Source organism: Alosa pseudoharengus, unplaced genomic scaffold, assembly GCF_046254945.1.
Source record: "Alosa pseudoharengus isolate Yale_2024_CS ecotype anadromous, Long Island Sound unplaced genomic scaffold, YU_APseudo_1.1 YU_APseudo_1.1_scf_1, whole genome shotgun sequence".
In the NCBI taxonomy this organism is placed as follows: Eukaryota; Metazoa; Chordata; class Actinopteri; order Clupeiformes; family Clupeidae; genus Alosa; species Alosa pseudoharengus.
In genome coordinates this window covers 1,464,287-1,486,705 of record NW_027468564.1, presented here as the reverse complement: position 1 = coordinate 1,486,705, position 22,419 = coordinate 1,464,287, and the positions used below count along the sequence as shown (strand labels likewise).

Below are 22,419 nucleotides of genomic sequence, written 5' to 3'. Positions count from 1 at the left end.
GCCACTTGAAATATTTTACGTGTAATAACACGCTAACGCAAAGCAGTAGAAGTACACCGCAAACGTTATAAAGAATCTAATGCTATGGACTACCTTTCACAGCAGTTGGTTTTTCAAAATAAAAGTCCTACATCTCTATTCAACAATTTACATAATTTTCCAATGCCAATAATTTCACGCTATGGTCACTTGTGGCCAAATAAATCACATCATTCTAACCCTTTTCTGGAGCTCTTCGTATCACAGCCCATATTGTTTGGAAATAAGACTTCATTTGGTGTTTGGGGACCACTTGAAATATTTCACTTGTAATAACATGCTAATGCAAAGCAGTAGAAACACACTGCAAATGTTATAAAGAAACTATTGCTATAGACTACCTTTCACAGCAGTTGGTTTTTTAAAGTAAAAGTCCTATTTCTCTATACAAACATTGACATCATTTTCCAATGCCAATATTTCAGGCTGTGGTGCACTTGTTGCTCAATAAATCACACCATTCTAACCCTCTTTTGGAGCTCTTTGTATAACAGCCCATATTTTTTGGAAATACAACTTCATTTAGTGTTTGGGACCATATGTAATATTTTACTTGTAATAACACGCTAACACAAAAATGTAGAAACACACCACATATGTTATTAAGAACCTATTGTTATGGAATATCTTTCACAGCAGTTGGTTTTTCATAGTAAAAGTCCTACTTCTCTATTCAACAGCTTTCACATGCCAATATTTCAGCGTGTCAAACGTGTCAGGAAATAGGTCACATCATTTTATCGCTCTCATAGAGATCGATCTTCATGTCACATCACATATCTTCTAAAAAATGTAATTGTGTGGTTCTGTATGGCAATTTGCAATATTTCACTTGTAATAACATGCCCAGGCTTGAGGCATGGCACAAATATGACAAAGAACCTATACCTGCACAGTACCTTTCACACAGGTTTTTTTAAAACAAAAAAGTTCTACTTTTCTAACAATCAACCTAAGTTCCCTCGGAAGGTGTAAAGCTGTGATACGAAGACCTCCAGAAGAGGGTTAAAATGGTATGATTTATTTGGCCACAATTGCGCCACAGCTGGAAATATGGGCATGGGGAAATTACTGTATGTCAATTGTTGTATAGAGATGTAGGACTTTTATTTTGAATAATCAACTGCTGTGAAAAGTAGTCCATACCAATAGATGCTTTATAATGTTTGCGGTGTGCTTCTACTCTTTTGTGTTAGCGTGTTATTACAAGGAAATATTACAAATGGCCCCCAAACACCAAATGAAGTCTTATTTCCAAAAATTTGGGCTGTGATACGAAGAGCTCCAGAAAAGGTTTAGAATGATGTGATTTATTTGGCCACAAGTGCGCCACAGCCTGCAATATTGGCACGGGAAAATTATGTAAATTGTTTTATAGAGATGTCAGACTTTTATTTTGAAAAACCAACTGCTGTGAAAGGTAGTCCATATGTAACAAGGTGATACATAGGAAGGGCCAATGGGCCAATCACAGTAGCCTGACTACGCCACCCTAAAGCCTAATGCGTCAGGGAATCTTTACGAGATTGTACCGCTTTCAGGTTCGTAACTACACAGTGGAGACACGAATTCCAGGAAAACAATATTTATTAAGACAAAAGGTTGGGCAGTGGGGATCTGAGGGTGGCAACTATGGATGTCCACACCAATATTTTACATGCAAGCATCAAGAAAGGCTCACCTGTTACACAGCAAAGGTACACCGCAAAGCGATAAGCAATACACAAAACCACACCACACGTGTGCTTAGACTAGCCCCCCTCAGAGCCACCTCCCTACTAAATAAACATAAAAGTTACAAACAAAAGGACAAGACAGGCAACACAAAAACCAAACACAAAATAACCAAAGCAAAGAAAAGACAAGACAAGACAGCAGCACGACCCATGTTCCCCATCAGCATGACCGTGCTGCCTAAAAGAACAGAACACAGAAGATTAAACAATGAACACCACAATATACATAACATAAAAAAACAAATGTTTATGGGGAGACAGCATACCTGACGGTAGCACAGACAGGGGGTACACCAGTGGAGTCTACATTACTACTGCCCCTCTTAAGTAGCACTCCACTGGTGCCAGATTGATTATATGCCCCGCCCCCTTCATTAGCACTTGCAGGTGCTATGGTAAATAGCAGGCAGAGAAGGTCTACCTGCTACAATCCACCCCCCCATTAATTGTCGTCGCCCCGACGACAAGCCAACCACAAACTGTCCCCGGTCTAAAACCAGGGAGCTAAGGCACAGAACAAAATTAAAACATGGGGACACCTTAATTGGGCACGTCAAAACCCCTTAACGGGGCACAGAACACCTGGCCAGTGGACCCAACCCTGATACAGAGGGGACCCAGTGGACTAACAGGGAAACAAGTAAAAGTACATATAAGGTCCCCAATATACAGAGCTCAGAAGCTAAAAACATTAAAACATAACTATTGGCATTAAGACCAAATACTTGGAGACCCGGCAGTCCAACCCCGCTATCCAGAACACATTGGAGACCCGGCAGTCCGGCCGCCGCTATCCAGGACACAGTGGAGACCCGGCAGTCCGGCCGCCGCTATCCAGAGCCCAGGAGACCCGGCAGTCCGGCCGCCGCTATCCAGGACACAGTGGAGACCCGGCAGTCCGGCCGCCGCTATCCAGAACACAGGAGACCCGGCAGTCCGGCCGCCGCTATCCAGAACACAGGAGACCCGGCAGTCCGGCCACCGCTATCCAAGACAGTGGAGACCCGGCAGTCCAGCCGCCGCTATCCAGAACTCAGTGGAGACCCGGCAGTCCGGCCGCCGCTATCCAGAACTCAGTGGAGACCCGGTGGTCTGACTGCCGCTGTCCATGTCACATCCCTGCCAACTAGTAGGCCAATGCCACACCAGTGGTCGCTACGGAGGCTTCCTCCTGCAACTCAGTCCGCACAGGGTTGGTCCAGAGGAGGCACCAAAGACTTCCAGAGAGCCTGAGGATGGTAAGAGAGGTCCACAGGAAGGCTGGTCGGTAGAGCTCTCCAGATCCATAATCTCCTGGCCGGCTGCTGTCTTGTCTTAGAAATAAAAAGCAAAAGAAACACAAAAACAATCTGCCAACAAATTAACATACCTGGAATTCATGTCTCTTGTGTCCTGCCGACTTACGCCAAAATGTAACAAGGTGATACATAGGAAGGGCCAATGGGCCAATCACAGTAGCCTGACTACGCCACCCTAAAGCCTAATGCGTCAGGGAATCTTTACGAGATTGTACCGCTTTCAGGTTCGTAACTACACAGTGGAGACACGAATTCCAGGAAAACAATATTTATTAAGACAAAAGGTTGGGCAGTGGGGATCTGAGGGTGGCAACTATGGATGTCCACACCAATATTTTACATGCAAGCATCAAGAAAGGCTCACCTGTTACACAGCAAAGGTACACCGCAAAGCGATAAGCAATACACAAAACCACACCACACGTGTGCTTAGACTAGCCCCCCTCAGAGCCACCTCCCTACTAAATAAACATAAAAGTTACAAACAAAAGGACAAGACAGGCAACACAAAAACCAAACACAAAATAACCAAAGCAAAGAAAAGACAAGACAAGACAGCAGCACGACCCATGTTCCCCATCAGCATGACCGTGCTGCCTAAAAGAACAGAACACAGAAGATTAAACAATGAACACCACAATATACATAACATAAAAAAACAAATGTTTATGGGGAGACAGCATACCTGACGGTAGCACAGACAGGGGGTACACCAGTGGAGTCTACATTACTACTGCCCCTCTTAAGTAGCACTCCACTGGTGCCAGATTGATTATATGCCCCGCCCCCTTCATTAGCACTTGCAGGTGCTATGGTAAATAGCAGGCAGAGAAGGTCTACCTGCTACACATAGAAATAGATTCTTTATAACGTGTGAGGTGTGTTTCTACTGTTTTGTGTTAGCGTGTTATTACAAGTGAGATATTGCTGCTTCCAAACACCAAATTAAGTCTTCTTTTAACAAAATGTAGGCTGTGACATGAATAGCTCTGTAAACGGGATTGGCGCCTAGAATCTCATGCGCCACACACAACTAAAAACGCATGTTTGTAACAGTAAAATCAACTCAGCCGAATGTCTGCTGAATATCCAATCTGAATCTAATTTTACCGCACTTTGTTTGTAGCCAAGTTGCTTAGCTTACTTAGATAGAAACATCTGACATGAATGACAACGTTAATGTTACGTTACCGACGTGAAGACTGTGTTGATCACCGATGGTGTAACGTAAGGATTTTATTCATTGACTGCTGTTTTCATGAATACATGACTGAAGATTTGTTATAAATGTGTCTTAGTATTGTTTAGCTTTTAGGCTGTAAGGTTGGCTGCTACGATTATGAGGTTTTTGGGTGGCTAACTATGATGGGAGCTCATACACCCAAGCCTACTCGTCGACACATTATTTTCTAAGGGGGTGTTTTGTCTTTACGCAACTGCAGTAGCCTATGCACGGTGTGTATGTGTATGCATACGCTGTTTAGATGTTTTCTGTCATATCTCCTGACTCATGTTCATGAATCAATGTTTGCTTGTAAGCTGGTATGCTATGTATGGTTTAGCCAAGGCAATAACACCTAGTGAGCTCTGAGACTAATGTTACCTCTCCAAGCAATATTGTCCTCCAGTGACAATAATACTTTTAGTGAAAAGAGTCATGGTTGGTGGTGATTAGTTTTATTTTACATTACTTCCACATAATCTTAAACAACCTATTTACTAACAGACCTGTGATTTTTTGTTATTTTAGATCGAGGGAGAGAAGTATGTGCAACTGAGGTGAAAGCAGCCGACTGCTGATGGCAAACATGACCCCAAGGACCACGGTGGCATGGACATGGGACATGGATGGGTAGTTTCTGGATGAAGAGGAAGACAATGATGTGGTAGAGGAGAAGAGTAATGTCCCATCATCCTCAGCTGGGTAAGCATGTTTGTGCGTGTGTGTGTGTGTGTGTGTGTGTGTGTGTGTGTGTGTGTTCGCCCAACTGGGCGTATGCACATTTCTGGTTGTGATAAGAGTGTTGCTTATAACAATAATGACAGGGATTATAGTGATAATAGTTTAGTTAGATTTGTAATTCAATTTCTAATTTTCTTATCTGACAATTTCTTTATTTTGAGCTTGGTCAAGTCCCATGTTAGGTAGAAAGCATACACTTTGCCTATCCTTCTAACACAGACAGGGACACTAACTCCAGTAGCATTTACACCTCATCGTCTGCTAGGCTTAGATGGACACACACACACACACACACACACACACACACACACGGATCTGGTGTGAATGCGGCGTTAGTGTATCACCTTATGTGTAGGGCAAATGATATCGAAAATTCTATATTGTATCAAATTATATGCTGTATGGTTGTTAAATGTATTGAATTTCTTCTAATGTTTAATTAATTAACACTTATTAGTGTGAATGTTAATATGAATTGATGCTTTGTTCATCATGTTAAAGTATTTTGTTGATCTTTGTTATACTGTTGTCTTGTCATTCTTGTAGTTCTAATAGTTACTGCTTGTTTGTAAACATATGTTTTGTTATTTACCTGAAGTTGTTGTTCCTGATTATTTAATGAAATTGTTAAAGACTTATCTAAATAAAATGATTTATTTCTTCTTTCGTAAACCTAACACATGTGCCAGTGTCTCTTATTCTTGTTTTCATAGTAGAATGAAGCACATGGAGAAGCAGTTACCATCTGGATAGTCTTTATTTCAGCCTTTATCTTTCTTCCCCACAATTGATTTAGCCTCTTCAGAGTACAGTAAGACATCCTATATTTAGCTATGCATCTTGTTTTGATGGTAAAACATCTTATATTTGTTACATGACCATTATATCTGTGTATTTTTGGTCAGATGTCAAACCAGGAAAGGAAAACATCCTACTCTTTAAAAATTCTACATGTTACTGCGACTTGCAGTTATGAGTAAATTAATCATAACTTCTGAACCAAAGTTGATAAATTGATTCTGTTTTTTTCACTGAGGAGATCACAACACTGTCTATCTTTCACACACTATATCTACAATAGACATTAGGTGAAAAGCAAGATTCATCTTTACAAATTGATATTTTCGTGTTTTTTGATGTTGAATTTTGAAGGTATTGTTTAAAAACAATGTGTGTTACACTCAAACTTATTAACTATGATATGTACCATTTTAAAGGGCTAGTTCTCCTGATTACAATGGTGGGTATACTTATCTCTGCCATGTAGCATGGCCACACAATAAGCCTTTTTGTCTCACAAGGGCATCAAGTATGAAAAATCGGAATGTTTTGTGCCGTCTGCAAAGGTCTAATACATTTATCATAACTTTTGAACAAAAGGTGATACATTGATTCTGTTTTCATCACTGAGTAGAGGACAAAATTGTGAATCTCCCATACACTCTAAGTTTTTCTCTATCTACAACAGAAATTGGGGGAAAAATGAGATTAATCTTGACAAACTGATAGTTTTGTGTTTTTTGGGGTTGAATTTTAAAGATATTTTTTTAAAAATATGTGTGTTCTCCTCAAAGTTATTAATTATATTTTATACCATTTGAAAGGGCTATTTCTCCTGATTATAATGGTGGGTAAATCATATCTCTGTCATGTAGCATAATCACACAATAAGCCTTTTTGTGCCATAAGGCCATCGAGTATGAAAAAATGGAATGTTCGGCGCGGTCTGCAAAGGGCTAGTCAAGTAAGAAAACAGTATTTGTATGTGTGCTTCGAATAAACACATTTATCTGTTTTCAACGTTATGTACCAGAATTACTTGGCTATAGAACCCAACATCTGGTTTGCGTTGGAGAGAGAGCATGCACAAACTTTATGGTAGGCTACCAGCCAATTCAGTAGGCTAACTCAAGACTGCAAGGCCATCATACAACGTTTTTAAGCAATAAACAAAATACTAACATAACAGTGAAGTTGTTCGTTTTTTCATGGTTTATTTTTTCCAAAAGCATCCTCTCCCCATGTGTCTATTGCTTTTACGTAAGGAGCTTGTAACAAAGTTGGCTTTTCTTCGTTTTCATTTTCTCTAGGCATATATGCTCAACAAATATCAGCGAGCTCAGCGAGGTATCAATGAACAGAAAACCGTGTTGGCTAACAATTTATTAAATACTCCTGTTATTGTCGTCAACGACGTCGCTGTAGGCTACTGCCTTTTCAGCGCCTTCTGCTTATGGTGATTCAGTCTTTTGAATTCGTTTGGCCTTGCCATGCAGTTGTAGGCTACAACGTCTCCTGCCGTTCCCTTCATGTGTTCTATCAAAATGTTGTATACCCTCATGGACAGTAGCTCCGTGATGTCTGCATCTTTCCAGGTCGGAAATTTTCTGGACAGCATTATGCCACTCCATCATAACACTGGCATTTAAGTCAGATCTAACCACATGGACGCACGAAAGAAACGTCACCAACACGCCCTCTCACTAGGTAATAATAATAATAATAATAAGCTTTATTTGTATAGCACCTTTCATACACAGAATGCAGCTCAAAGTGCTTTACATTTGAAGCATGTAACAAAATAATAGTCAGTCAGTCATTATCAATCACATTTCTTCATTGCTGGGCCGTTTATGATCCACTCAGCAACATAACAAAAATATAGAAAATTACATGTCATAAGACTGGCAGCCTTAACCCTTTACCCCCCATAAGCACGCCATATGGCAACTGTGGCAAGGAAAAACTCCCATATTCCAGGAAGAAACCTTGAGCAGAACCTGACTTAATAGGGGGAGCCCATCTGCTTTTGACTGGCTGCGCCCTCCAATAGCAACAGATGTAGAATAATCTGAAAAAGTAGTCTACAGGATAAGATGAGTTAACTAAAAGCTTTCCTGTACAGGTATGTTTTCAGATCTTTTTTAAAAATATTTACTGAACTGGCCTGCTTGATGTACAGAGGCAGGGTGTTCCATAGTTTGGGGGCATAATGGATAAAAGCAGCTTCTCCACTTTGTTTGTGGAACTCTTTGGGTATGATTAAAAGATTAGAATTGGATGATCTAAGTTTCCTTTGTGGTTGATAAGATATTAAAAGCTCAGAGATATATGAAGGTGCTATGCCATTCAGAGCTTTGTAAGTAATTAACATAACCTTAAAATCAATTCTATAGGAAATAGGGAGCCAGTGCAGTTCAGCCAACACAGGGGTGATGTGTTCTCTCTTCTTAGTCTTAGTTAAAAGTCTAGCCGCAGAGGTGTGATCTTAACCGCATGTTCTACGCTTCATTCAGACACAGCACATTTACATAATGTCCGGAGGAAATACTAGGGGGGGAGTAGTATAAACACCGGGTGAATTCGGACTTCCACATGACCGGTTATGTCGTTCAGATATACGGCCCCACCGTTTAACATCGGCAGAATCTCCGGTCTTACACGTATATCTGAAAGCGCTTACATAGTTTATTAAGGAGCCCCCATAAGCTGTACTCCACCCGCTACCCACGTAAGCTTCAGTCAACTGAACGATAGCCAATGCTCCGCTCACTACGTTATACTATCCCCAATTACACACAAGCAATCCCACACTAAAACTACGAGGGGAAGGGCCACTTAGCTCAATGTGGGGGGAAAGCTCCACACTTCTCTCCCCCCAGGCAGGTGCGCAAAGGAGGTGCAATTCCACACCGATCACTGATCCAGCAGTTTGCAATTCACAGATCTGTCGTCACCGAGCTTTATAAGTATAAGTATATATACTCTTTTGATCCCGTGAGGGAAATTTGGTCTCTGCATTTATCCCAATCCGTGAATTAGTGAAACACACAGTGTTTCTCAGCACACAGTGAGGTGAAGTACACACTAATCCCGGCGCAGTGAGCTCCCTGCAATGACAGCGGCGCTCGGGGAACAGTGAGGGGTTAGGCGCCTTGCTCAAGGGCACTTCAGCCGCGCCTACTGGTCGGGGTTCGAACCGTCAACCCTCCGGTTACAGGTCCGAAGCGCTAACCAGTAGGCCACGGCTGCCCGTAATTCCGTTATTCCGATGTCCTCCCCAACGTCGTCGTGGCCAGTGGCGTTCCCGGATCAAGCAGTCTGCACCCCTTCTCAGGACTCAACCAGAGGCCTGTCTGCCTGAAAACTGCTTGTCCAGCCGGCGATATAGTCCATCCACCAGTCCGCTATAGCGATCCACCACCACCATGCTGCAACACACAAAACCAGGCCAGAGACACTGAAGGAACCTCCCCCCACCAGCACACTCACACTGGCCTATCAACACACCTCTCGCCCCTTCCTACCAATCACGTGTGATCCAACAACCCGCTGCAACCAGTAATCAGGCCTCAACAAATAAGCCACAGCTGGCCAGTCCGCCACCCAACTACCCCCCCCCCACGGTTCCCTGACTCCACCCAACTATCTCCCCCCCCCACGGTTCTATCCCCCCCCCCCCCCACGGTTCCCTGACTCCACCCAACTATCCCCCCCCACGGTTCCCTGACTCCACCACATGCCAGAGGTACTTGAAGAAGCACAAAATACTAAAATTGCTGTTCGGAATGGCCACCTGGCCACCATACTCTTGCAGCCAGTTTACTTCCTGGGTTCATGTTCAACAGTTGCCATAGTAGCACAAAGTCATACTCGTGTTGGCACACCCCCGAGACAGACAGAGTGGGGGAGGGTGAGCAGTGGCTCTTACAACGTCATGTTGTCACAGCTGCTTAGACAGGCTTGAGAAAGGTGCTGTGGTGCTCTATGCTGTTTGGACCCAAACTATACATTTACACCTCAGACAACTATCTCATTTTGTGGGAAAGAAGATAATATGGGACCTATAGTTATTAATTTATAGGCTGACTGTTTGGGTTTACAGTGCTGGGAAACTATTTTCTGTTCTGTTTCATTGAAATATGAGTAGATGTACTGTATAAGAACAATCTTTCATTGAAGCCTTTATGGCAAAATGAAAGTACATCAGGGTGCTGTATTGATGCTAATTTCAAAGAGTGATGTCCATGTGTGTATAACTGTTTTCTAAAGGTCTGAGGCATGCTTGCTTAGATGTTCTAAGAATTTGCCAACATGAATGTGAACAACGGAAGTGGTTTGTGGACACTGAGACCAGCCATGTTGTTAGAGCAGTCACTCTTACTGTAACGCTTTACACTGAAGCCAGCCATGTTGTCACAGCAGTGGCTCTTACAACGCTTTAACATTCCACTGCTGTAACAACATGGCTGGATTCAGTGTAAAGCGTTACAGGTTTTTGGTCTATGATGGAGGTTCAACACCAACATGTGACTGTGTGTTGTTTAAAGGCAAGAGTCACCATTGCCCATGGACTTATTAATGATGTCTTTATTTGTGTCAAACACTTTGCTTGGGTTGCCAACTTTCTCAACCCCAAATGAGGGACACTTTCAGCACCCCCCCCCCCCCCCAAACAAAAAAAAAACCCATTGTTTTATTCAGATGATAAATGATAATAATGACAAAGTAATTTTGTTTGTAAATATAATTTTCTTAAGAAATACTTATTTGTAAATGGTGCACTGTCACTTTAAGGACATTGCCTACTACACATTCATAAGATTTTGCCAGCTCCATTTACAGTTTTTTCTGAATGTTTAAACACAACTGTGATTCTTATAGCACAATTTCTAAAACTATTAATACTTATAGCAAAACCACTCACTGAGTTCGCAAAGCTAAAAGCACAAACACTGCTTTGCACTCAGTTTGCAATTTTGTAACACACACTTTGCACAACTGTAGGCACAATGGCTATTATTTACACTATTTTGCCAACTCTCTGGCACACTTTCTCATGTGAAAACTGTTTTAGATAATTAGTCCACTTTGCAATCAGCCTAAGCACTATAAATAAGCCACAGGTAATGTACAATGGGTACAATGGAGTGAGCAGGAAGAGTGAGAAGAGAAAGAAATAGCCCTTTTACAGACAAAAAACAGTCTACATGTAGGGATATTGTCATGTCAGGCCTGGATACGTCATTCCAGAATATATTTTTCCCGGTGCCTTGGACGAGGACATTGCATGTGATGTAGACAGAATTTTGAGAGAGACGACCCGATGTAGACTGATTTGTTTTGTCTCAGTGAAATTGCTATTTTGTGTTTGTTTTGATGTGTGTAAATAAATACCAATACTTGTTTGGATCCCTGTATGTTTACAGAACTATGACAAAAGTATGACCTCAAACTGACATAGTCTACCTTGTGCACAGAGAAAGCAAAAGCCAGATGTGTTTTTTATTCAGACCATCAGTGTGTAGTTGGCACATTGTGTGCTTACTATTGTGATGGCTTGTGTTTACTGTTTGATACGAAAACACCATTTTTACGAAGGTGTGAAGAGTTAAGCAAGGTGTGTTAGCTTTTGCAAGAGAACTACAATGTTTTGCTGATTGGGTGAGAGCCATAGTTACAAAAAATGTGCTTAAGCAATCAGAAAAAACTGTAAATATATGGCTAGTCCACAAACTCTAACATTGTTTATGCCACATGTATAACACAGTATTTATTATGATAAGCACACTATTAAGTTGGTATTTCAACCTTCATTCCTTTGGAAATAGAATCATGCAATGAGATGATGCTTTCTGTTTGCAATTATGAACCTGGTAGCCACCTAGCTACCTGAGTGGAATGTATTTCAATTGGCATATCATGTGCTTCACGTAAATGCTTAGTTAAAGGTAAACAAATTATTGAAGACTTCAAGACTCACCAATTCCATTACACAAATGCAAAGACCTCTCTTCATATTCTATCACAGTCCAAATCACAGTGCGTGCAGCCAGTCAAAGTGCCCTCTCACATTTTATAAATGGGCAGTAGTGGGAACCGGATAACTCCGCAATGTCGTTGTTTTTGTTGTCCTCATGATTTCCTTTTAAAAGTTTATCATATTAAAAAGGAAAAATCCATTATCAATAATGACAAGCCAGCTGGAACCTGCCGCACGTTCAGACGCGTTCTCAATTAAGACGAGTAGGATGGATAAATAGATAGATAGATACTGTAACGTCTGTGTCTTCCGGACTGAGTGCTATCCTCCCAGAATGCAACGTGTGTGAATGCTGGTTTGTGTAATGTCAGTTTTAGTGAGTATAATTGCGTTTACCATGTCATGTATGTGTTAGCTTTTGTAGTCTTTCTTTACGTTGTACCTCGTGTGTTTTACCCGGTGTATTGTATGTGACTACCCTGTTCGTATATCGTGCTTGTTTTATTGACTTCCCTTGTGTTTCCTATGTAATGGTGTCTATGTGTTAGGCTGATTCCCGCTTCCGCGAATAAACCTTTGATTGGACAACTGTGTGTGTCGCATCAAATGGTACAATACTTTATTAATCCCGAAGGAGAAATTCAAGGATAACGTTCAAGTTAGATCTGATGCATAATGGAGACTGCGAGAGTACCCAAAAAGTATCATCCTTATGTAAGATGCTATTGGTGCGTTTTGACATTGTAAACATTCTCTAAGAAGAGTGAAAAGAAGTTTGCAGTAAAGCTAGTCTGTCTAAATTGTGGTGCTCCCTGAGCGGGTCTGTCCCTTGGTGCCCTACGCACAGTGCGAGATGCGCGTGGTGGTAGCAGCGGCACTGGACACTTTGTTCCAGGTGCGTTTACAGTAGCCTACTATTGGCCACTGACAACCACAGTAGACAAGGCTGACAAATCAAAATCGCCCAAAATACGGGATGTGCCCTCATCGGTGTGGCAAAGATTGTTAAGGCGGAGCAAGATACTTCGTCGTAGTTCATGTCTATGGGCGCGAAATGGGGATCGAATCCTGTCTGCATAAAGAGGCGTGTCAATGACGTATTGATGAGCGTACGTTGCAAACTGCCAAGAGCAGCAGCATAAATAACCGGCGCACACCTGCTATAAAGTCGATTTTCTCCAGAGTGGAATGCTCAAAAATGCTACAAATGTACCTGAAATGTTCACAAGGGTTTGAGGATCATGAAAACGTGCCCGAATTTGACATTCCTAACTCTATAGAACTAAGACCTTAGCATATGTGGTAAAATTCTGAGCTATGCCTATAGACTTCAATGGAGCAGTCGCTGCCTCTGCTCTGCATAAAGGGGGATTTTGAGCCCCCCCTCGTGCGATCCGGGTTCCCGGAAATGTCTCCTGATGAAGTATCTTGCTCCGCCTTAACAATCTTTGGGTGTGGCTCATGTGACATGTTCTACATGATCTACCTGCTATCACTTCATTATTTGACACTACCCTACATGGAGACATTTCTCATATTATAAATGAAGAAATCATTTCAGAAATTATGTTTGGTTGCATTGTGCACATTGGTTAGCAGGCTACAATAAATTGCCTAACAGACAACAGTCGCTGATGGGACAAATCAAAATCACACAACATACGGGATGTCCCGGACAATTTGGGACTGTTGGCAACCCTACTTGAAAGAGTATAAATATACTGTAATTTAAGGGTAATCTTGTGAGTCACGTCGCTCTGCCCGGCATTTGGTTTCTGTTTATTGCCAATTATTTCTTAATGTGTCTGTTTGTCTTGATGTCTGTGTGTGGAGTGCTTTGGGTGGCAGCTATTTGTGCGATGTAAATAAACATACCTTACCTTACCTTGTAAGCTTAACTATTTGATGAAAAAGGAAACAAATATACTCAACCAAGTGCTCCTCCCACTGACTGTTGACAGGAAATGTGGGTGTGTTTCTGCTCACATACAAATGCTCTGTCTGTGCACACACACACACACATTTTATTCACTTCCTGAACATTGGGGTCTGCAACACTGGGCAGTTAGGTAAGACACTCACTTACATCTATTTTATTCAGTGGCAGTGAATGGAATTTTGTATATTTTTAATGCAAACAAGAAATTAAAAATTACAAGCATAAGAACAAAAGAACAAAAATGAAGGCACACTTTTTAAAGTCTTAAAAAAACAAGTGATTGAAATGTGAGTAGATGTACTATGAGAACAATCTTTCATTGAAGCCTTTATGGCAAAATGAAAGTACATCAGGGTGTTGTGTTGATGCTAATTTGAAAGAGTGATGTCCATGTGTGTATAACTGTTTTACAAAGGTCTGAGGCATGCTTGCTTAGATGTTCTAAGAATTTGCCAACATGAATGTGAACAAAGGAAGTGGTTTGTGGTCTATGATGGAGGTTCAACACCAACATGCGACTGTGTGTTGTTCAATGTCAAGAGTCACCATTGCTCATGAACTTATTACTGATGATGTCTTTATTTGTGTCAAACACTTTGAGTAGCCACTATGCTTGAGAGAGTATAAATGTATCTTACCTTTTTGTTTGTTTTATTTTGTAGTTTTTAATATCTGTTAATGTGTCTATTTATGTCTTGATGTCTGTGTGTGGAGGAACAATGGCGAATTGGCGTCTGCGGCTTAAGTTTATAATGTTTTGTCCAAAAGTTGAGTCGGTGTGCATGGGCGGATTATGAACTGTCGGGCCCCTGGGCCCAGATGTATTAAGGGCCCCCCACTAATTGTCGTATATGTGGGAGGGGGGGTTTGGGGGTCCTCCCCCAGAATTAGTTTGATGTGATTTCCTGTATTCTGGTCCATTTTGGGGATGGCCAATACTAAATTCAATCAGATTCATAGCCTACATCCTGATTTGTTGATATTGAGGCAATGATTCCATGCAAAGGCTTGGGCTTCAGGGCCCCCTGACCTCTTGGGCCCCTGGGCCTGGGCCCGGTAGGCCCGTGCAGTAATCCATCCCTGGGTGTGTGGAGTGCTTTGGGTGGCAGCTATTTGTGCTATATAAATACCTTAACTTACCTTGTAAACTTAAATATTTGATGAAAAAGGAAACAAATATACTCAACCAAATGCTCCTCCCATTGACTGTTGACAGGAAAATATGTGGGTGTCTCTCTGCTCACATACAAATGCTCGGTCTGTGCACACACACATTTTATACACTTCCTGAACATTGGGGTCTGCAACACTGGACATTTAGGTAAGACACTTACATTAATTTGATGCAGTGGCAGTGAATGGAGTTTTGTGTCTTTTTAGTGCAAGCAAGAAGTAAAAAATTCCAAGCAAAAACACAGTTTTGAGCACAAAAAAAGTCTTAAGAAATGATTGTGAACCCATCCTCTTTCCTTTCATTTCAAGTCAAACACTTTTGCTTTGGGTCAAAATGTTGTTGTGGGTCAACACGTTCTATTTGAAACATTGTAAGCAGTAAGCAGCATTGTAACTCCTGGCTAACAGCACCCCCAGTGGTAAACGGTGAAACTAAGAACCATTACCTCTAATATAGTGGTAATGTTGTGGAGAGGAAGTGAACATCTTGTTCATCAATTCTATCTCACCTTTAAAGACACAGTTGGCCTGCAGAAGACCCTGGGAGATATGTGCATAAAGTGGACAGGATGGGAAACTGCTGATGTAAAGGGCTGCTTCCTTTTTGGACACACAAATGTGAATAAAGCCCCTCAGGTCCATCAACAGAAGGGGTGGGGATGGTGTAGTGGTTAGAAAACTGGGCTTTCAAGTGGAACATTTTGGAATTGATTCCTGGCTGCCACCGTTGGGGACCTGGGTAGGGCATTTGGTCCCAAGTTACTCCAGGGGAACTCTCTGTACTTTGCGTTGCTCTAGTGTCAGATAAATCAAACTTCCCGTTTTGCACACGCAAGATGCTGACAAAGGCAATCTTTTGAGGATGTAGTTATCAACACTAGATTTAGAGGATCTGAAGCTACTGGTTGAGACATAAACTTCACTATTCTGAGAAATGTTGAAATCCATTTGTTTTTTTTTTAGTTGCTTTAGGCCCCGTTTGTTAAACACACACACATAACAGCACATCCAATGTCTCAGATCTTTTGCAAAATGAAACACTTCAGTCATATTTATTAACTCTATTGTGTTGTCAAATAACAAAGACATCCATCAAATGATCTGAATATGTTTGAATCAATTATACACTAATGAACTCAATGCAAAACACATTTGACAAAAAGTTTTCTATGGATAGAGTGTCTTTTTTTCATTTGTCAGAAATATTGTTTGAGTAGGATTAGAGGATACTTTACAGTACATGAACATACGGTAACACTTTACTTGACAGTATCGACATAAGAGTGACATGACACTGTCATGAACACATGACACTGTTATGAGTATGACACATGAAACCTAATCCTAATCCCTCTACCCTAATTCTAACCCCAACCCTAATCCTAACCCTAACCATAGCTCTAAAAGTAACCCTAAACCCAACCCTAATCCTAACCCTAACTTGTTATGACAAAAAACGAATGTCACTTAATAACGTATCCATTCATAGACCTTGCATTAATTTGAACATGTCTCGTGACTTAACTCAATCTATAAAACCAATGTTGCTCAAACCTCATCTCATACATAAATATGATCCTTTTCTTTGTTTACATGCTCTACTTGCTAACTCTTCCTCACCCTATTCCTCTTCGTCTACACTCTTCCTCTCAGTGCTAGATTGCCTTCGATTTGACGATCTGACGCACACACCACTTTCAGAATTAAGTGGGCGAGATGACAGAGACAGGTGCAAAAGAAGACAAGGTGCAATGTTTCCACTGCAAAGACAAACAGCACGTCAACAATGATTCAACATCTGAACCGAAAGCATCCAGTTATTAACACCAGGGGCTTGTACTACGAATCTCGATTAGTGGGTTAGCGAGGTATGTTGCGCTCAAAGCAAGGCTATGCTGTGACACGAAAGTGGATCTGTTTTAGTGTCGCTATATCACCATGGTATCTTATGCTGTCAACCAAACCTGGTCGGGAGGTTATAGCTAAAATCGTGTAATCTACCGCACACTGACCAATCAATTGTCTTAAAAACGAAGTTATCTCACGTGTAGAAATCTGTCATATATCTTACAGGTGGAGCTCCGCCTCTACTAACATTTTGGATCTCGAATGCGCTTTAATAGTAACCTGACTCTCGCCAGATGAATGTCGTTCCGCTTAGCTCCGCCTAGCTTCACTCACATCCATCTGGAACCTCTTCCATTGAGAGTGATTTCTCCAACCAACTTCATGGTTTAGCCAATCAGGACGCAGGGCGGGAGTTTCATAGATGTGACATAGCGTAGAAGCGACTGTGAGACTGTTATCAGCGTCACGGGTTGGCTTCGATGTGAGTGGTTGAAGTAGCACGTCAATAGATGACGGACAAGTGGCTTATTCAATCATATGCAAGCATTTTTTGATAGTTTTTTCTGGTAGTGCGCTCCCGCACTACCAGACTCACCAACAGCTTCATACACCAAGCTGTTAGGATGCTGAACTCTCTCCCTCCTCTTCCCCCTCCACCCTCAGCTACATAACATCCTGGACATTGGACCCACAATGGCCGCCTGCACCACTCCACTTGCACACTTGTACACTTGCAACTTGTTGTTGTTGTCCTGAAAACACAACACTTCTGCTGCTCTTACATAACTTGCACCACTATGCCACTTTATTTCTTACTTAGGTCAAACAGAACTACCTCAGCCTTTTATTGGCCTGACTTTGCACTAGTATTTTATTTTATTGACTGTCTATGCACAATTTCAACCAAATTTTGCTGCTCTTATTTTTCCATTATATGTGCCCTCTTATTTACTTATTTACTTACTTTTTTGTTTACTTGAATGTTATGTTTGTCTGTGGACTTAAAATTGGTAAAATATGTCTTGTCTCCACCGTGGGATAGTGAGAAACGTAATTTCGATCTCTTTGTATGTCTGGAACATGTGAAGAAATTGACAATAAAGCTAACTTTGACTTTGACTTTGACTTTGAGCTAGGCGGAGCGAAATTCATCTGGCTAGGGCCAGGTTACTTTAATAGTGCTGTGCGTGCAAATATCCCACTATGGACGTGCATACCATACAACAACTGATGACAATTGATTTATTTGATGTTATAGACACAAAAAAGATGTTATAGACACAAAAAAGACCGCAGTGTAGATTAAGCTATCGCTCATGAATGCGGAAGTAATTGTTTTTAAATAGAGGCGATCTTGTGCGTCTCCACGTTTCACGATTGGCCAACGTCATCCCAACACCGAGAACGCGCACAGATCTGAGCTGAAAGCCTAGTTTGACAAATATATCACATAACTGCTATCGTAGTATCACTTAACGTATACCCCTGAGTCAAGGCTTTGTCAAGCCTCGATATGTCTACATAGCCTAGATATGTCTAACGTGCTTCGTAGTATACCCCACAGGGGCCTGTACTACGAAGGGAGCTTAACCTACCCAGATGTAACCCAGGGTTACTTTGTTAAACCAGGGTTGACAAAACCTGGTTATCTTAAGTGGTGTTAATCGGTACTACGACGCTGATTATGAAGTTGATTTGTTGAGCCAGGGTTAACCTAATTGGAGTTTGTGCGCGTTCACATAAAAGGGGCGGGTTGCAGCGCAAGTCACCACTTTCAATGATGACGCGATCACCTTATTTTACGGATGAGGAATGCACAATTATTATGACAAGTTATGAGGAATTAAAACCCACTCTACGACAAAAATATGTCGGCAGTGAACAAAGCAAGGCTGTTGGCAACGTATTGCAGATCGGGTAGCCTAAATGCCTAAAAGTAAAGTTTTATTCCCACATATGTGTTACGGAGAATTAGTAGCTTGCGGAATGTCTGAAATGAGTTGAAATAATTAAATAGCCTATTTTGAGTTCATAGAAAGGCCTACAGATGCAACCCAATTCAGAAGTGGGCATATAGATTACAGTAATAAGGATAATTTAATGTTTAAGTAGCCCCCATTGACTGATTTAGTGTATGCCTAATCCTGTGAACATTTCAGATGCAACACCATTGCCAAACGCACATGGCAGCAGGTGAAAATGAAACACAAAAACATTATTCAGAATAGTAGGTTTATATAGTTATATCTTGCATTAATATTTCTTAATTATGAAAACATGTAGGCCTATCTTATAGCCTTCACTTGGCCTCTGTTTTACAGCTAACAAGAAAAAGGTGTCTTTGAACACTACTGTAGGAGGAAAGGCACCAGAGTGTTTTACAGTAGCAGAAGAGTTGGCCATCGCAAATAATAGTGGAAGGCCGATTATGGAGGGGGTTGAGGGAGGCATTCGGTCGGATTCTGGTGCTGTGGAAATGTGTAGCCTTTATGTGCAGGGTACAGTAATATGACATTCAATTCAACAAGTTTGTTAAAATTGTGATTTTAATTTATTAGGCCTACTGTAGGCTATGTCCGATTTATTTTAGGCTATTCTTGCTCAGATGTTTAGCATAGGGGAGACCGGGGCTGGTTGGAACAGGGGCAGGTTAGAACACTGTTAATATCCAGGCTACTAGAGGGAGCTGCAACAAAATTCCAACACTAAACTGACGGCCTTATTGAGTAGAGTAAACTCACGTATGTAACTCAAAGATTGTTAAGGCGGAGCAAGATACTTCATCAGGAGCCACTTCCGGGAACCCGGATCGCACGAGGGGGGGGGGGGGTCATAATCCCCCTTTATGCAGAGCAGAGGCAGCGACTGCTCCATTGAAGTCTATGGGCATAGCTCAGAATTTTACCACATATGCTAAGGTCTTAGATCTATAGAGTTAGGAATGTGAATTTCGGGCACGTTTTCATGATCCTCAAACCCTTGTGAACATTTCAGGTACATTTTTAGCATTTTTGAGCATTCCAGTCTGGAGAAAATCGACTTTATATCAGGTGTGCGCAGGTTATTTATGCCGCTGCTGTTGGCGGGTTGCAATGTACGCTCATCAATACGTCATCGACACGCCTCTTTATGCAGACAGGATTCGATCCCCATTTCGCGCCCATAGACATGAACTACAACGAAGTATCTTGCTCCGCCTTAACAATCTTTGTGTAACTGGTCTCCAGGTCATTAACCCTTTAGGTGAGAACAACTTTTTGATTTTGTAGTGTCAAAACTTAGAATATGCACCTCCCACTAAATACATCCTAGAAGGGTAATAGTTAGGGATATATAAAAAATATTCATTATAAATAATTGATTGCTAGGGGACTCATCTATAATTTAAAATGAAGTTTAAAAACCTGAGGTGACTGATATTAGCAGGCTAACAGCATTGGTGCAAAAAAGTTTGACCTAATGTGGGCGGGGCAGGTTGGCACACTGATTTTGGGGTTGGTTGGCACATACATTCTCTATGGCTATTTTGTGACAAATCTATAAACTTTGTATTTTACACCAAAAAACATTATCAATCTTTATTTTAACATTGTTATTATAATTACTGAACATAGTTTTACATTTGGAAGCATTTCAGAAATTTTTAAACATTTGAAGTAAAAAAAATCGGTAGGGACCAAATTGGTCTTGATGGTGGGCCCTACTGAAGAAAAACACACAGAAAAGAAATCAGCAAAGCCCTACAGGTAGTGATATAGATGAGCACTTCAAACAAAAGCATAAGGAGTACTGCAAAGGACTATAACATAGGTGTTCCAACCAACCCCGACTACATGTGCCAACCAACCCTGTGCATGGGGCAGGTTGGCACACGTGCACACCACTTTAATCATAACTCAAAACAAGGGATCATTTGTTGACATTGAATGTATACATTTTGTAGCTGAGATCCCAAGCTTTCAGTTAATGACAATTTGACCATTTCAACGCATTGTAAGACGGAGAAATATAACCGAGAGTGAAAAGTGTTCCAACCAGCCCCGGTCTCCCCTACTGTAGGCCTATGTCCGATTTATTTTCGGACATACAGTATTCTTGCATCACCGATGGAATACATGAATGTCCACGTACGGGCATTGCTATGAGACGTCTTCCTAGATCATCTGACAAAGATAACGAATTCCCTCGGCTGACAATCTATATCTTCATAGAGAATATCGTCCGGGTAGGCTATATTTTTCTGGCGGTCTCTAAAACCTCTCGCCCTGCGAAGAGAGTCCCTCACGATTTGCGCTCCAATGTCGTATGGATCATCCAGGTACGCCGACATGTCTCGGGAGAAATTTTTAGTGGAGGGGTGGTACTTATAAAGGGTGTGGTTAACGGAAACCTCGGGTTAACCAAGAACATAACCTGGTCGGAACAGGTTTGAGATGCAGCGTAAATTGCCATGGCAGCATACCTCGGTTAAAACCTATCCACCTTTCGTAGTACGGGTTAATCGGGAAGTTACGCCACATGTGATCAAGTTACTCTCGAAGTTACCCAGATAAGCCAGTAACCCCGCTTCGTAGTACAGGCCCCAGCTCATCAAGCGTAGCTGACACACATCAACGTAAACACTGATATTATGATGTTAGCTGATTTAATGTATTAGATAGTTAGAACGTACGGTATTTGTAACGGCTGTAGCCTAATGTTGTGAGTCGATATGATGTTAAGTTGTGAGATTTTTAAGTAGTAAACTAGTTAGGACTGAACGATTATGGAAAATAATCTAGTTGCGATATTTCTCACCAATATTGCGACGCGATATACGACTATTTTTAAGCTCTTTATCTTCTGTATTACTCAACAAAGACAAGCAATATATCATTCTATAATATGACCGACACAATATTGGATAAATTCAACATAAACTGTTCTTTCCTGGAACCCAGGCCTATGTTGTGATGGCATTAGGTTATTGAATATGATTGATATGAATTTTTTTTTCATTTAACTACTTCAATCACATTAGTAGGCCTATATTTGTTGAACTTCCAGCCTTGTAAACATTTAATGATTCATATAATTCTATTTTTGTTTCTATTTTATGTACATATGATCTTCTTTCGTGAGTTAAGGCCTACATGCAGTGGCACTGATACGACTTCTCCTTGTCCCGGGCTCTGTCTCGTACACGCATGCGCACACACACACACACACACACGCACACACGCACACACACACACACACTCCTCTCCTCTGTACGTGCACGTGAATCGGAACAAAGTAGATAGTTGCAGCACAAAATGCGCCTGAATGACCGTTCAGCTCGGTGTAAAGGTTAGCATCATCAACACTGCAGCGCAATACGCATGCCTGCAAATCTAGTTTGTTCTTACCACAACACCCAGATAGCAAAATCAGATTGGTAGATAGTGGACTGCTGGTGGTCCGCCAGCCTCTTGCTATCTGGGAACAAAGCCAATCGCGGAGACAAAAACTATTTAAACAGGCAAAGTTATCAGCAGTCAGCAGCATGTATCCTAAGAGCCTTAGCTGGTAAGCTAATGTAAGAACAGTTGGGATTTTGGTGGTTAGCTGTTTCAACTACTCGCGGATAACATTATGTATGTCCACAACGCACAAAATCTCAATTACCTCACTTCCTGTTG

At 41.4% G+C, this 22,419-nt stretch overlaps 1 protein-coding gene across 5 annotated transcripts in view; it reads left to right on the top strand.

The window, feature by feature from the left end:
- LOC143119887 (NACHT, LRR and PYD domains-containing protein 3-like) overlaps positions 1–22,419 on the top strand; it is a 191,514-nt gene that overhangs the window by 73,231 nt on the left and 95,864 nt on the right. For 4 of the 5 annotated variants that reach the window (XR_012986330.1, XR_012986331.1, XM_076281339.1 and 1 more), the window contains exon 1: positions 13,812–13,868. The exons of the other annotated variant lie outside the window; for it this stretch is intronic. The gene's annotated coding sequence lies outside the window, so the exon portion shown is untranslated. Of the gene's footprint in view, positions 1–13,811; positions 13,869–22,419 lie in introns of those variants that run through there. 5 annotated transcript variants of the gene reach the window in all.